General features: G+C 37.5%; 1 protein-coding gene across 2 annotated transcripts in view; it reads right to left on the bottom strand.

Moving 5' to 3' along the window:
- The window catches only part of SPEN (spen family transcriptional repressor), a 91,893-nt gene that overhangs the window by 75,042 nt on the left and 3,856 nt on the right, over positions 1-12,995 (bottom strand). The window lies entirely within an intron of this gene.

Raw genomic sequence — 12,995 nt, 5'->3', positions numbered from 1 at the left:
TACCAATAAGATCCAATCAAAAAATAAATAAAATAAAATAAAAAAAGATCCAATCAAAACTGACTTATGAGGGGATCTGTCAAGCAAACCTGTTAAATTCAAGGCAAAGAGATCAACTCAGAAGGCTGTGTGGCCACAGTTTTAGGATTCTAAGGGGGGAATCTTGATAAATTTTAAGAATACAGGATGATGACCAGGGGAGCTTATTAGGAAGGAATTTTAAGAAAATGCAAATTGCACTGGGCAGGTAAATTGTGCTGAGGATTTTCTTGTGTGCTGCATTCTTCAAGGGTAGCAAGGGCTGCCCAGCAAGAAATTCACTGTGAAAACTTACCCCATCCAGCCCACTCTCTGGGCCAGTTCTTTTTGTTCTCAAAACCCAAAGAACATTGGAAAAGTCACAAGTCTTTCAATCACAAGTCCAAATTGCTGTTTTGATATGGCATAACTGGTACAGAATTCTTCAGGGAAGAGCTCAGGAAGGAAACACAGCCTTCAAAAGTGGACGCTAAGAAATAATAGCTTTTTATTTGATAAATAAAAGTTTCTATTATTTTCTAACAATCTGTTCTTGTAGGTACCATGCTAAAAAGCAAAAATAGAGAAGATCAACTAACTCATACCCTCAGGGTATTCCTTCAAAAGATCCCTATACAAACTTTCCTCAGCCTGATGCTGCAGTGGCTTAAGCGCTCAAGTGCTAACGAAAAGGTTGGTAGTTCAAACCACTAATAGGTTGCTCTACAGAAGAGAGGTGAGGCAGTCTGCTTCGGTGAAGGACTATAGTTTTGGAACCCTGTGAGGCAGTTAGTTCCACTTCGTCCCACAGGTTGCTGTGACACCAAATGGATGCACAGCAGTGAGTCTGACCTTTGGAACACGTATCTTTAATGGGCCCAGTTTCAGTCTCCAATTCTGGTCCTAGACATGTTATCCTATCTCAAGGCTATGGAGCTGGGGGGTGGGAGGCAAAATCTACCAGACTTTTCTCTTAGGTTATCATAAAAGAAGAAGATAGGTAACACCTCTCAATGTCCAGTAAAAATCAAAACACACCCAAAAAATACAACAAATGTTCAAATACATTCATCTGCCCAACATACTACTGCATTACCCGAAAACACACCATAAAATGTGGGCCTTGGAGCAAACGTAATCCAACCAAATTAAACTGGGTCAACATACTCTAGTAATAATATATTCTGGAGAGTAAGTTTAATTCAACAAATAAATGGATGCCTTTCTCTGTTTAAGCAATGAGTACTTGTTCATGATACCTATACGTGAAAATTACTCTTTGGAAAGGTAAATGTTTCCAATAATTTATGAATGTCAAAATTTTCCAGACTATTACTGATACCATTGCTCAATGGAGATTTTTTAATTCTAATTCCATCTCAAAAGAGAAGAATTACTAATCAAAATTATTTTTTAACAAAGGGTTAGTGTTCAATTAAAACTAAAGCCATTATTTTGGTCAAACTCTAAAAAAAATTATTAGAGAAATAATTGTAATGATTCTCTGTTCTTGTGGGTCTGAACATTTCAGACAAATTCAGAAAGAACATAGTCTACATTGTAAAGTACAGTCATTCGGGAATATATATATATATATATGTATATACATACCTACATATATATAAAATGATGACTATTAACTCAGTATTTGAATCTTCTCACAATCAGCTGTGAAAAACTGAATAAATGTGTCTGCCTAACAAACTACTTTAGGAAAAATTCTGATTATAGAAAAAAGCTGATTATAAATAGAATGCAAATGATCAACACTAACCACTTCTCAAAGTTACAGCAATAAATAAAGCAAACAGAAAAGAAAAAAGAGTGGACAAGAAAAGTTAGTAAAAAATGAAAGCCTTCAAAGAACAAATGAGTTGAAGCAGCAGAACCAAGACACTAAATAATAAATTACCAAAACTTCACATGGAGAATCCTGGGTGTAAATGCAAAAAGCTCTTTGATTAAGTGCTTCCTTCCTGACTGGGGCACCAACTTACAATACAGCTACTTAGATGTTCATTTCTGTCCTCATGATTCATTTTTCAGTAATCTTAAAAACTTACCCTAAGAAATTATATGTAATTTATATACTTATTTATGTAAATACTTCAAATATTTCACTTGTGACTTCTAACCTTACTTAATATAGAATTATTTATATAGAATAGAATCACTATAAAAATGTGATACCATCTTTTTGTAATATACATAAAGTTCTGTAGTCTTTTCATACACTACTATAAGTATTTTTGTAAGACTAACACTACTTACAAATTAAGGAAGTGGAGCTTGTCTTCATCATTCTTTAATAGTAAAAGTTTCTCTTTGGAATATTTCCAACCAATGTCAATGCTTTATAAGCTTTTAAGTAAAAGCCTATTTTCTAATAAAGAATGTTGGCATGAAATTAATCGCAAACCCTCCCACGGTCAAGTCAATTCTGACTCACAGCAACTCTACAGGATAGGGTAGAAAGCTTATGACTGTGCACCTTTGTGGGATCGGAGAGTCTCGCCTTTTCCTACAAGAATAGTTTGTGTGTTTAAGCCAGTGACATTGAGGCCAATAGCCCCAAAACTTCACCCACTTTGCCATCAAGGTTGAAATTAACCACATCAAATTAATATTTGGGGTGGGGGGAACAATCTACAATTCAAAATGTTAATTATTCCTCAAATTTTCAATATCCTTATCTGTCAACACTTTAATCTGCTTAATTTTACTTAGAAGATAATTTTGGTAAAACCCACAACATATAATTTTTCAACAATAGTAATAACAAAAATACATGTATGTAGTTCCACAACTAGATATACATGTGTGCATTTATGCATGCACAGGTAAGCACATTATGAATTACAGGGTGTGTATTTATAAGTGTTTCTGTAGACAAACATGTATTAGTGAGACAAAAAGTACTGTTACAAAATCATAAAAACCTTTATTAAATACAAAAACATGACTCTTGTTTAACACATCCTCCATCTAGGTCCACACACTTCTGAAGACAAGTGTTTCCACCTCTCTAGTCCTGGAGGCATAGTGGGTGACTAACCACAGCTTAGCAATTCGAAATCATCAGGTGCCTGCCAAACGTAGAAAGATGAAGCTTTCTACTCCTGTAAATACTTACAATCTCAGAAATCCACAGGGGTAGTTAGAACAGACACATTGGTGGTGAGCCATTCCCTACAGAATCTTGTGTGCTTTGATCCACACCATGTTAAATCAGCCGTTTAGGCACCTCAAGGAACTCAGACTGTGTTTGTTTTCAATGTTGAGTTTGAGAGCTGAAGAGTGATGGGTAAAGATTTCCCAAAGACACCCTCACAGAACGTCCCATGTTACCCTTGAAGAATAAAACAATGCACTGTTGTGAATGGGTGGGGTGGAGTGTTGGTGCAGTTTTCCTGGTCTTTTTCTCATGGATGAAGGTTTCAAATTTTCTTGAAACTTCTTCCTAATCAGCCCCGTGATCTTTCCTGTGTCCTTTGAGAAAACTCAAGATTCCTTCCCCATTAGGAGTTGCAAGAAACAGTTGCCATAACCTTCTGAGCTGACTTTTCTGCCTTGAATCTAAGCGAGCCCAGTATATCACCTCAGAAGTCCCTGCTTTGGTTGGACTTTCCTCCCCCAACCGAACACCCAAAGCATGCTATCAAGACTAAGACAGGTGTATTACTGAAGAGAACTTGTCTACAGCCATCCACTGAATACCAAAAAACAATTTATTGCCATCGAGTCAATGCTGGCTCATAGAGAACCCTGTGGGTTTCCAACACTGTAACTGTTTACCTGAGTAGAAAGCCCACTCTTTTTCATGTGGAGCTGCTAGTGGTTTCAAACTGCCAACCATGTAGACTGCAGAACAACACATAACCAGGGATCCTTCTGCTGATCACAGACATGTTTAAATACATTTGGTTTGGAATAACCCTGTGCATGCATGAACTAGAATTCAAGTGGTTTTAGTTTTGTTACTTACCCTATATAATAAAGGTTTGTGTGTGCTGCATATTTTCATATATAAAATAAAACACATGAAGCACACAATTATTATGCATATTTCCCGACACAATCAAAGCCCTAAACTAGGTTACTGGGTTTGAGGGCTTAGGATGATAGTACGGAGGGGCACCTCAGTCAACTGGCACAACACAGATAATAAAAGATCATGCGCAATGCCCTGGGCTGATAAGTAACATCTGTTTGTGAGTCGCTGTGTAAGATACAACCACAGGCTGCACATCTGGAACAAAAATGAAAGAAAACAAAAAATTTAAAGAATCTAGGCTACAGATCTAATTTGTAATAGTCTATAAGACTTAATAGTCTACAGCAATGGTTCTCAACCTGTGGGTCGCGACCCCTGTGGGGGGGTCCAACAACCCTTTCACAGGGGTTGCCCGATTCATAACAGTAGCAAAATGACAGTGATGAAGTAGCAGCGAAAATAATTTTATGGTTGGGGGGAGTCACCACAGCACGAGGAACTGTATGAAAGGGTCGCAGCATTAGGAAGGTTGAAAACCACTGCTCGACAGTCTACATGGACTAATAGTCATATTGTACTATGCAAGTCACAGCTTCACCTACCTTGAGGCCAGATGCCCAGATACCACTACTGACCATTCTGACCAGAGGCACAATAAGTGGTTCCCGATACTGTTGTTGTTAGACACCATCAAGTCAGTTCCCACCCATAGTGAGCCGATGCACAACAGACAAAACACTGTCCTGCACCACCGTCACAATTGTTCCTCTGCTTGAGCCCATTGTTGCAGTCATAGTGTCAATCCATCTCCTTGAGAGTCTTGAGGTTTCAGGTAAAATGTAAGAAGAATGTACAACAAAACTCAAATTCCATTAAAAAAAGAAGAAAAGGCAATACTTAGTGGAGTAGCCCCCACTCAACCTAACAGTTTGTTGTAGTGTGGCGACTTACATGTTTCTGTGACACTGAAAACTGCTCCATCCAGATATGAAATACGAGTGTAGTGAACAGGTCTCAACGGAGCTTCCAGATTAAAAACACTAGGAAAATAGGAACAGGTTGTCCACTTCTGAGTGATTAGTCACTGAAACTTTGTAAATAATGGTAGAACACTGTCAGAGGAGATGGGTCCCGCAGGATGATGTGCATGGAAGAAAGCTTTGGGGATATTCATTTGATGGTGGGCAATGATTGAAAATGAGGAGAAACAATATGAGAAAGATTTACTTGTGTTCTATTGACTATGCAAAGGTATTCAACTGTGGATCATAACTATGGGTAACATTTAAAAGAATGGGAATTCCAGAACATTCCAGAGTTCATGTGGAACCGGGTCAAGAGCCAATTGCTCAAACAGAACAAGGGTTCTGTTTAACAGGGTTTAAAATAAGGTTTGTGTCAGAGTAGTATCTCCATTCACGGTATTTATGCTTTCTGTATGCTGAACAAATAATCCAAGAAACTGGACTCTATAAAGATCGAGGCACCAAGATTGGAAGAAGGCTCATTAGCAACCTGTGATTGATACACAGGTAGCAGCCTTGTATGCTGAAAAGGAGGGCCTGAAATGAAGCACCTGCTGAGGAAGAACAAGGGCTGCACCACTGAATATGGACTGGATTGCACCTCACCATAAAGAAAGCTCAAACGTCACAACAAATAGCTAACACCCTGGTAAACTGAGGGAAAAAAGCAAATAAGCTATTGCATTGGGTAGAGCTATGGCAAAAGACCCCTTTAAAGTATTGAACAGCAAGGATGTCACTTTGAGGACTAAGTTATGCCAGGAACTAGTCATGGTATTTTCAAGCACCACATATTCATGTAAAAGTTGGACAAAAAAATATTGAAAGTTAAAAATATATATATTTAAAGTACCGTGGTATTCAGTACTAAGACTTCACACAACTGGTCCCCCTCATCTTTGTGATGTCCTTGTCCAGTTTAAGACTTAATCTTCTGCTTAAAAGAAAAAAAAAATCAAACAATGGTATCCAAGGGGCAGAGGGGGCAGGGAGAGAAGTACAATGGACTGCCAGAAGAGCAAACAAATCTGTCTTGTGGCTCCAACAATAAGCTCCCAATTAACAACTGTGAAGATGGCAGAATGTTTCATTCTGTTGTCGTGCACATCAGTTCACTAGGAATTGGACTGACTCACTGACACTGGACTGAAGAAACCCCAAGTCTATTGCCTTGGGATACCCTTTCAACTTAGAACTCAAATCAGTGCTGGTGGTCACGAATCAGCTGACAGTTACTTATTATAAAATAAATTATCAGGAGAACTGGGATCCTAACTCAGTGGTTCTCAACCTTCCTCATGCTGCCACCCTTTAATACAGTTCCTCATGTGGTGGTGACTCCCAACCATGAAATTATTTTCGTTGCAACTTCATCACTGTAATTTTGCTACTGTTATGAAACGGGCGACCCCTGTGGAAACGTCATTCAACCAAAGGGGTCGCGACCCACAGGTTGAGAACCGCTGCTCTAACTGATCATCTATATGAGATTAAATAGTTAATGTGTATTTTACCTTAGACCACAGATGAGAAGGTGCATAGGGAACTAAGAAGCTCAAAAAACTCACTGCCATTGAGTTCAAATTCTGGTGACCTATAAGATGGAGAACTGTCCCTGTGGATCTCCAGCACTGTAAATCTTTATGGAGTAGAAAGCCTCATCTTTCTCCCTCAGGGTGGTTTCAAATTGCCAATACGGAACTAATAAAAATGCTAACTCATTGTAGAAACTGTAATCAATGTCACAGAACAATATATACAGAAATTGTAAAATGAAAAACTTTTTAATCATTTTATTGGGGAATCATACAGCTCTTATCATAATCCATATATCCAACCATTGTGTCAAGCACCTTTGTACATTTGCTGCTATCATCATTTTCAAAACATTTTCTTTCTACTTGAGCCCTTGGGTATCAGCTCCTTTTTTGCCCCTCTCGTCCCCACCCTTCCTCCCTCACAAACCCTTGATAATTTGCAAATTGTTTTCATTTTTTCATGTCTTACACTGACCAATGTCTCCCTTCACCCACTTTTCTGTTGTCCATCCCCCAGAATGGGGGTTACTTGTAGATCATTGTGATTGGTGCCCCCTTTCTCCCCACACCTTCATTTACCCTCCTGGTATCGCTACTCTCAATATTGGTCCTCAGGGGTTTATCTGTCCTGGATTCCCTGTGTTTGCAGCGCTTATCTGTACCCGTGTACACGCTCTGGTCTAGCCGGATTTGTAAAGTAGAACTGGATCATGATTTTGTGTGTGTGTGTGTGTGTGTGTGTATGTGTGTGTAGGAGGGAGGTAATTAAAAAAACAGAGGGAAGTTTTATGTTTCATCGGTGCTATAGTGCACCCTCACTGATTCGTCTCTTCCTTGTGACCCATCTATAAGGGGATGTCCAATTGTCTACAGAAAGGCGCTGGGTCTCCACTCTGCACTCCACCTCATTCACACTGATATGATTTTTTTGTTCTGGGTCGTAAAATGAAAATTTAATTCATTATGTAAATTGTCTCCAAAAGCACAATATTTTTTAAAGTTAGATTTCAAGTAAGCCCACCATAAAGAAAATCAAATGCCAAAAGCCTGAAACTCAAAGATCATTTTTATGTCCATTTATAGTATGATAAACCAAATTACTGAAAAGAAATATCTCTATTTAAAAAAACACTAAAATAAGTTTTTAAAACAAAAAACTATGGAAAGGGTTACTATACTTCATAAGAAGCATAAGGTAGAAAAGACCCCCAAAAAAGCACCCGAGAGGTTATCTTTAACATAACAAAACATTATGTACCAGTTTTAAATAAAATTAACTACAATATAATTTTAAAACTTCACAAATGTCATTTAGTTTTAAATTTTGATACAGGAAATATAATTTTAAAAGATGAAATAGTTAGAATAAATCATTTTAAAGAAACTGACAAAGCATCATGACTACACAGTAAATCCAGGTATTACTCTTAATAACTGTATTAGTCCAGGTAGACTAGAGAAACAAATTCAGGGACTCATATGTGAGTAAGAGGTTTACAAGAGCAATTGAATATTGAGAAAACATCCTAGCCCAGTCGATCAAGTCCTTTAAGTCCGATATTAGCCCATATGTCCAATACCAATCTATAAAGTACTCTTCAGACTCACGAAACACATGCAATAAAGCTGAGTGCAGGAAGATCACAAGCCAGTGGGTTGTAAATCTTCTGGATCCAGGGGCATTGTAAGCATCTCAGTGCTGGCAGGGGTCTCTACGTGGCTTCCCTGGTTCCAGGTCTGGTTGCATCAGGATAGCTCCATGTGGCTTCTCCAGCTCCCAAGACATAACGCCATGTGTCTTGTCAGTAGAGCTTCTCCAAGGGAGTGAAGAGAGTGTGTCTCCTGACTCCAAGGAGGAAAATGCCAGCGTTCCCAGAATTCACAGAAGGCCAAACCCACACAGAGGCCTCATTGGCTATGATCCGATTGACAGACTAGACTCCACCCCTTCTCACTCTTAATCCTCTCAAGTCCCAAATTGACAGCGGGTTATGTAACTGCCACAATAATCCAACTGATAATTGATAGTACTGTTTAAATCTTCATAGCATTGTATTGAAGTTTGAGTGCTATGAAAAAAACTATCAAAAGATTTCTCAAACTGCTGAGACCTTAAAAATCTTGAGTGCAGCCACATATAGTGCCCCTTCCCGCCTCAATGTGCGAGAGGAGTTAAATAAAGAGTACCTTTAGTTTAGACTGTCAATGTACTAATGAAGACTTAAAAGTGTCTTATGGACCATGTCACATACTATCAATAGTTATATATTTAAGAGCTTTTCATAAACCTGAAGGACCCCGGTGGCCCAGTGGGCTAAGTATTGGCTGCTAACCAAAAAGGTTGGCCATTCAAACTCACCAGCTGTTCTCCGGGGAAAAGATGTAGCACTCTTACTTCCACAAAGATTTACAGCCGTAGAAACCCTATGAGGTGGTCAGAATTGACTGAACAGCAGTGGTTTTGCCTTTTTGGTTCCATAAACTCAAAATTTTCACAAATCTTGTTTTTTCTTTTTTTTTTTTTATCATGTTATTGGGGGCTCATAAACTCTTTATCACAAACCATACATACATCCATTGTGTCAAGCACCTTTGTACATTTGTTGCCCTCATCATTCTCAAAACACTTGTTTTCTACTTGAGCCCTTGATATCACCCCCTAATCTTGTTTGTTTGTTTTTCATTAAAGCTGAACCATCTAAGGGGTATCTCTAGGACATTCAATTTTCACTATAGATGTACTTGAAATCCATTCCAGTGAAAGAATTCAACCGGACTAAAAAGAACAACCACAAGAACGAAAAATTCTCTAACTTAAAAAATATGCACAAGGGTGATTATAGAATAAACCCCCCACCATAAAAACAGTAGTTCTAATCAAATAAGGTTTTAATGAGGACAAAAAGGGGAGGAGGGAATTCAAGCTATTTAAAGGATACTATCTGGTTTTCTAACTTATACTCTAGTAATTTTTTTCAATCCAAACATTTCCTTGTCAGAGCTAAAATGAATACGTCCTTATGTTTCTGACATGCTATTTTTAACCTAAATGTTTGTTTAAATTGAGTTTTTAGCCTTCCTAAGGGATCTGTGAGCATTAAAATGCTAAGCTCAAGGTCGACAGTTCAAATTTAGTAGTGACTCTGAGGGAATGATGGAGGCTGTCTAATCTCATAAAAATTTCCAGCTTCCATAAATGAATGGATTTGGGGCTTGCACTTAATTCTAGCCCCAATCTAAAAACAATTAGCTCTTATGACATGGCTCTACTCCAAGCTCGCCCTCATGAAGAGATCACTGAAGATATGGGTGCTATAGCAAAGTGTGGTGAAGAAACTAGCTGGTGCCCGATTATTAGAAGGAATAGTGCCTGGGGTTTTAAAGGCTTGTCCTACTTAAGTGAGGTGTCAACTAAGTCCACATGGATGAAGGACACCAGTCTGTGTGAGCCAAATATTGAAAATAATAAAATCCAACTCTGAAGGAGGGGAATGGTATCAGAGCTTAAATTGTGAACATCTAGTTTGCAGAAGGCTATGGATGACAGTGGAAACCGAAAATTCATTTGCAGACTGTCCCCACAAGTATCATGCCCCTGATGAATTCTATCTAACCGCAGCCCAGGGATGTAAATAACCTTGCTATCACACATTGTACCAACATTGTAAAGTCTGCTATGTCAGACGTAGCTAGGTTAAAATGCAATGCCTTATCATTTGATCTCCCTTCTGATGCATTCTAAAATCACTTTTTAATATTTTCTTTTCTTTTTCACGGAAGTTTCTCTGTTTTATCTACTCATTGTTGTTGGGGGTTTCTGGTTGGTTGGTTATCTTGTGTTTTGTATGATTTTTCAGTGTATGAACTCCAGCATAGGTAGATCTGTAGACAGTAACTGGATTGACGAATGCCTAGGGACAGGGCAAGGAAGGATGGGTAAAAATGGGAGCTAACAATAACGAGCATGAGAAGAGAATGTTCTAAGATTGATCGTGATGCCTGCACAAACCTAAAAAGAAAACAATGTTAGAATACATGATAAATTTGAAAAGTGTTGAGAGATTTTAAGCAACTGTGAAAAATTTGTGGTTGAACTAATAATTTGTAAGTATAAATTATTAACCTATGGAAAATTTAAAATGGAGCACAAAATGGTAAAATAAAAATTTTTTTTTAAGATTTTCGGTTTCAGAAACCTTGTAGTGGGTCACTGAGAATGAACTGAGTGATGAGTGGTAGTGGGTAACCTTCTGCTGGGAGGGATTCCTTTGGCAGTCGTGCCAAACTCACAAACCCTTCCTAAGAATAATACTGCAAACAAAGAAAAAGAAACACACAAGACTACAAAGAAAGCCAATTACACTGAAATACGACTAACAAAGTATTTTTTAAATAGCTCTACTTCCAAGTACACAGGAAATATGGAGGACAAAGGTATGTTAAGTTAAAACACAAGACTGAAATCTTCAAAATTCACATAGTAAGAAATTAAAGATGAATCAATCCCATTTCTGAAAATAAACTATAAAGACCGAGACCTATATGTTAAAAGCTATAGATTAGGGAACAAAGCTCAAAACCATTAAAAAAAAATGAGACTTGTTAGGCTGACTGAGACAGGGGGACCCTCCTGAAAGCCTATGGCTCTTAGTCACTCTTCCAGCCTAGAACTGAACTCACCCGGGTGGCTCAGTGATGCTCATTTATCCATGAACTTTTTCAAGTTCCTCATGTACTGTAGATGGGATGTAACCATCAAAGCCAATAATGTGACTAGAGAAGCTCCACTTCATTTTTCAATGTTACCAAGTTACACAAATACATCATCACCTACTGTTGTAATCGCTGTTAGTTTAATGCTGACCTAAGAATCTAGAACCAGGTATGTTGAATTTTCTAATAAATATTCTTTAAAGATTAAAATAGTTCTCTAAATTATGATAAGATCTCTAAGTATAATAATTTCAACTAGTCTCTATACTCAAAATGAAGCCATAAATAATTAAATCTAGGAATTTAAGTTAGGGTTTTGTAGAGACATTGCACTGTTTTTTAGATATGTGTGTTATTTTCAACTTGGCAGACAGGGGCATATAGGGAGAAAAACCTGAATACTGCAGTACTTCGTAATTATTACCAAAATATTTCCATATACTAAAAGTCAATTAAATATTAACACAAAAAACATGGTTTCTAATATAGTCCTTAAATATCCAAATTGGTTTCCATGGTAAAACATGTCATTTTCATTTAAAATATGAGTAAGCTGTAAGACAAAGAGCATAGTATGTTAATAACATTTTTAAAGTCTGGAGGTTTTACTACAGTCCAGTGGTATTTGCATTCTAGAATGTTTGTTCTCAATGCTGCAGCCTGGGCTAAGTATGGCTCAAACTGACACTAGAGATTTTTAAATATAAAAACAAAGAAATATATCCTCTCCAATAGGGTATGCTAGATTTTATTAACAATTCTGAAATACCAAAAGCAATTTAAGAAAATCTCAAACTAAGATTTGGAAGACCATTTGGAAAAGTCTTCATTCACACTACTGTTACCTGTATAACCTGAAAGCTCTTCAGGAGCATCAAAAATGCATTGCCCAAGCAATCAAGAGTCTACAACAAAGGCAGCTGGGGAAAGGTGCCCTTTCCCCAAGTCAAACACCGTCATTCCCTGCCACCAGCCCTATATTTTCCTCCAATCTGCTGAAGGCATTCTATTCGGGATACAACATTATATGCATTCAGCGTTAGTTTTTAAAATGCTATTTCTCAAGATAAATTTTCATTTTTATAATGTATAAAGCCTATCATAAAGAAAACAACATTTAAAATACATCAGCCATCTTTCTGCATAGTAGAAACTATCAGTCTCAAAGAAGAAACTATGTAGTAATGGTGTAGGCTAAGGTGAGTCAAATTTGCTTATGTCTAAAAATGTCTGGCCTCTAGTATGTAAGGACACGGAAACTCTTTTCCATAATATTTTATATATAGTATGTTCCAAAAACAAAGATATTTAAATATATGTAACAAATACCCCAGCTATTGAATTCAGAAAAACTACTGAGACAAGACTTAAAATTGGAAAAACAAAATATACTTGTTAAATGGCTTTCTGACAAAATTTTTACAGGAGCAGCTACCTCACTCAACCACTGCATAATGAAAAATGTACCCCCTAAACAGGGGTGGGGGGTTGAATATGTAATTTACTACATAAAACCTGAAAATACTTGATAAAGAAATTCTAAATCTTTAATGAGGTCTATTCATTTGCTCATTCTAATTCAGGGAGTCACCTTTCTCTTGTGTTTTTTCCACACACCTCTTTCCCTCTTACAAGTAAGACAGCCACGGATTGTTGTGAAACTCCTCCCTCCCTTCCCCCCTTCAACCTAGCTAACATACAAAGGAA

The sequence above is a fragment of the Tenrec ecaudatus genome, chromosome 1, assembly GCF_050624435.1.
Source record: "Tenrec ecaudatus isolate mTenEca1 chromosome 1, mTenEca1.hap1, whole genome shotgun sequence".
NCBI classification, from domain to species: domain Eukaryota; kingdom Metazoa; phylum Chordata; class Mammalia; order Afrosoricida; family Tenrecidae; genus Tenrec; species Tenrec ecaudatus.
This window is presented reverse-complemented; position numbering and strand designations above follow the sequence as displayed.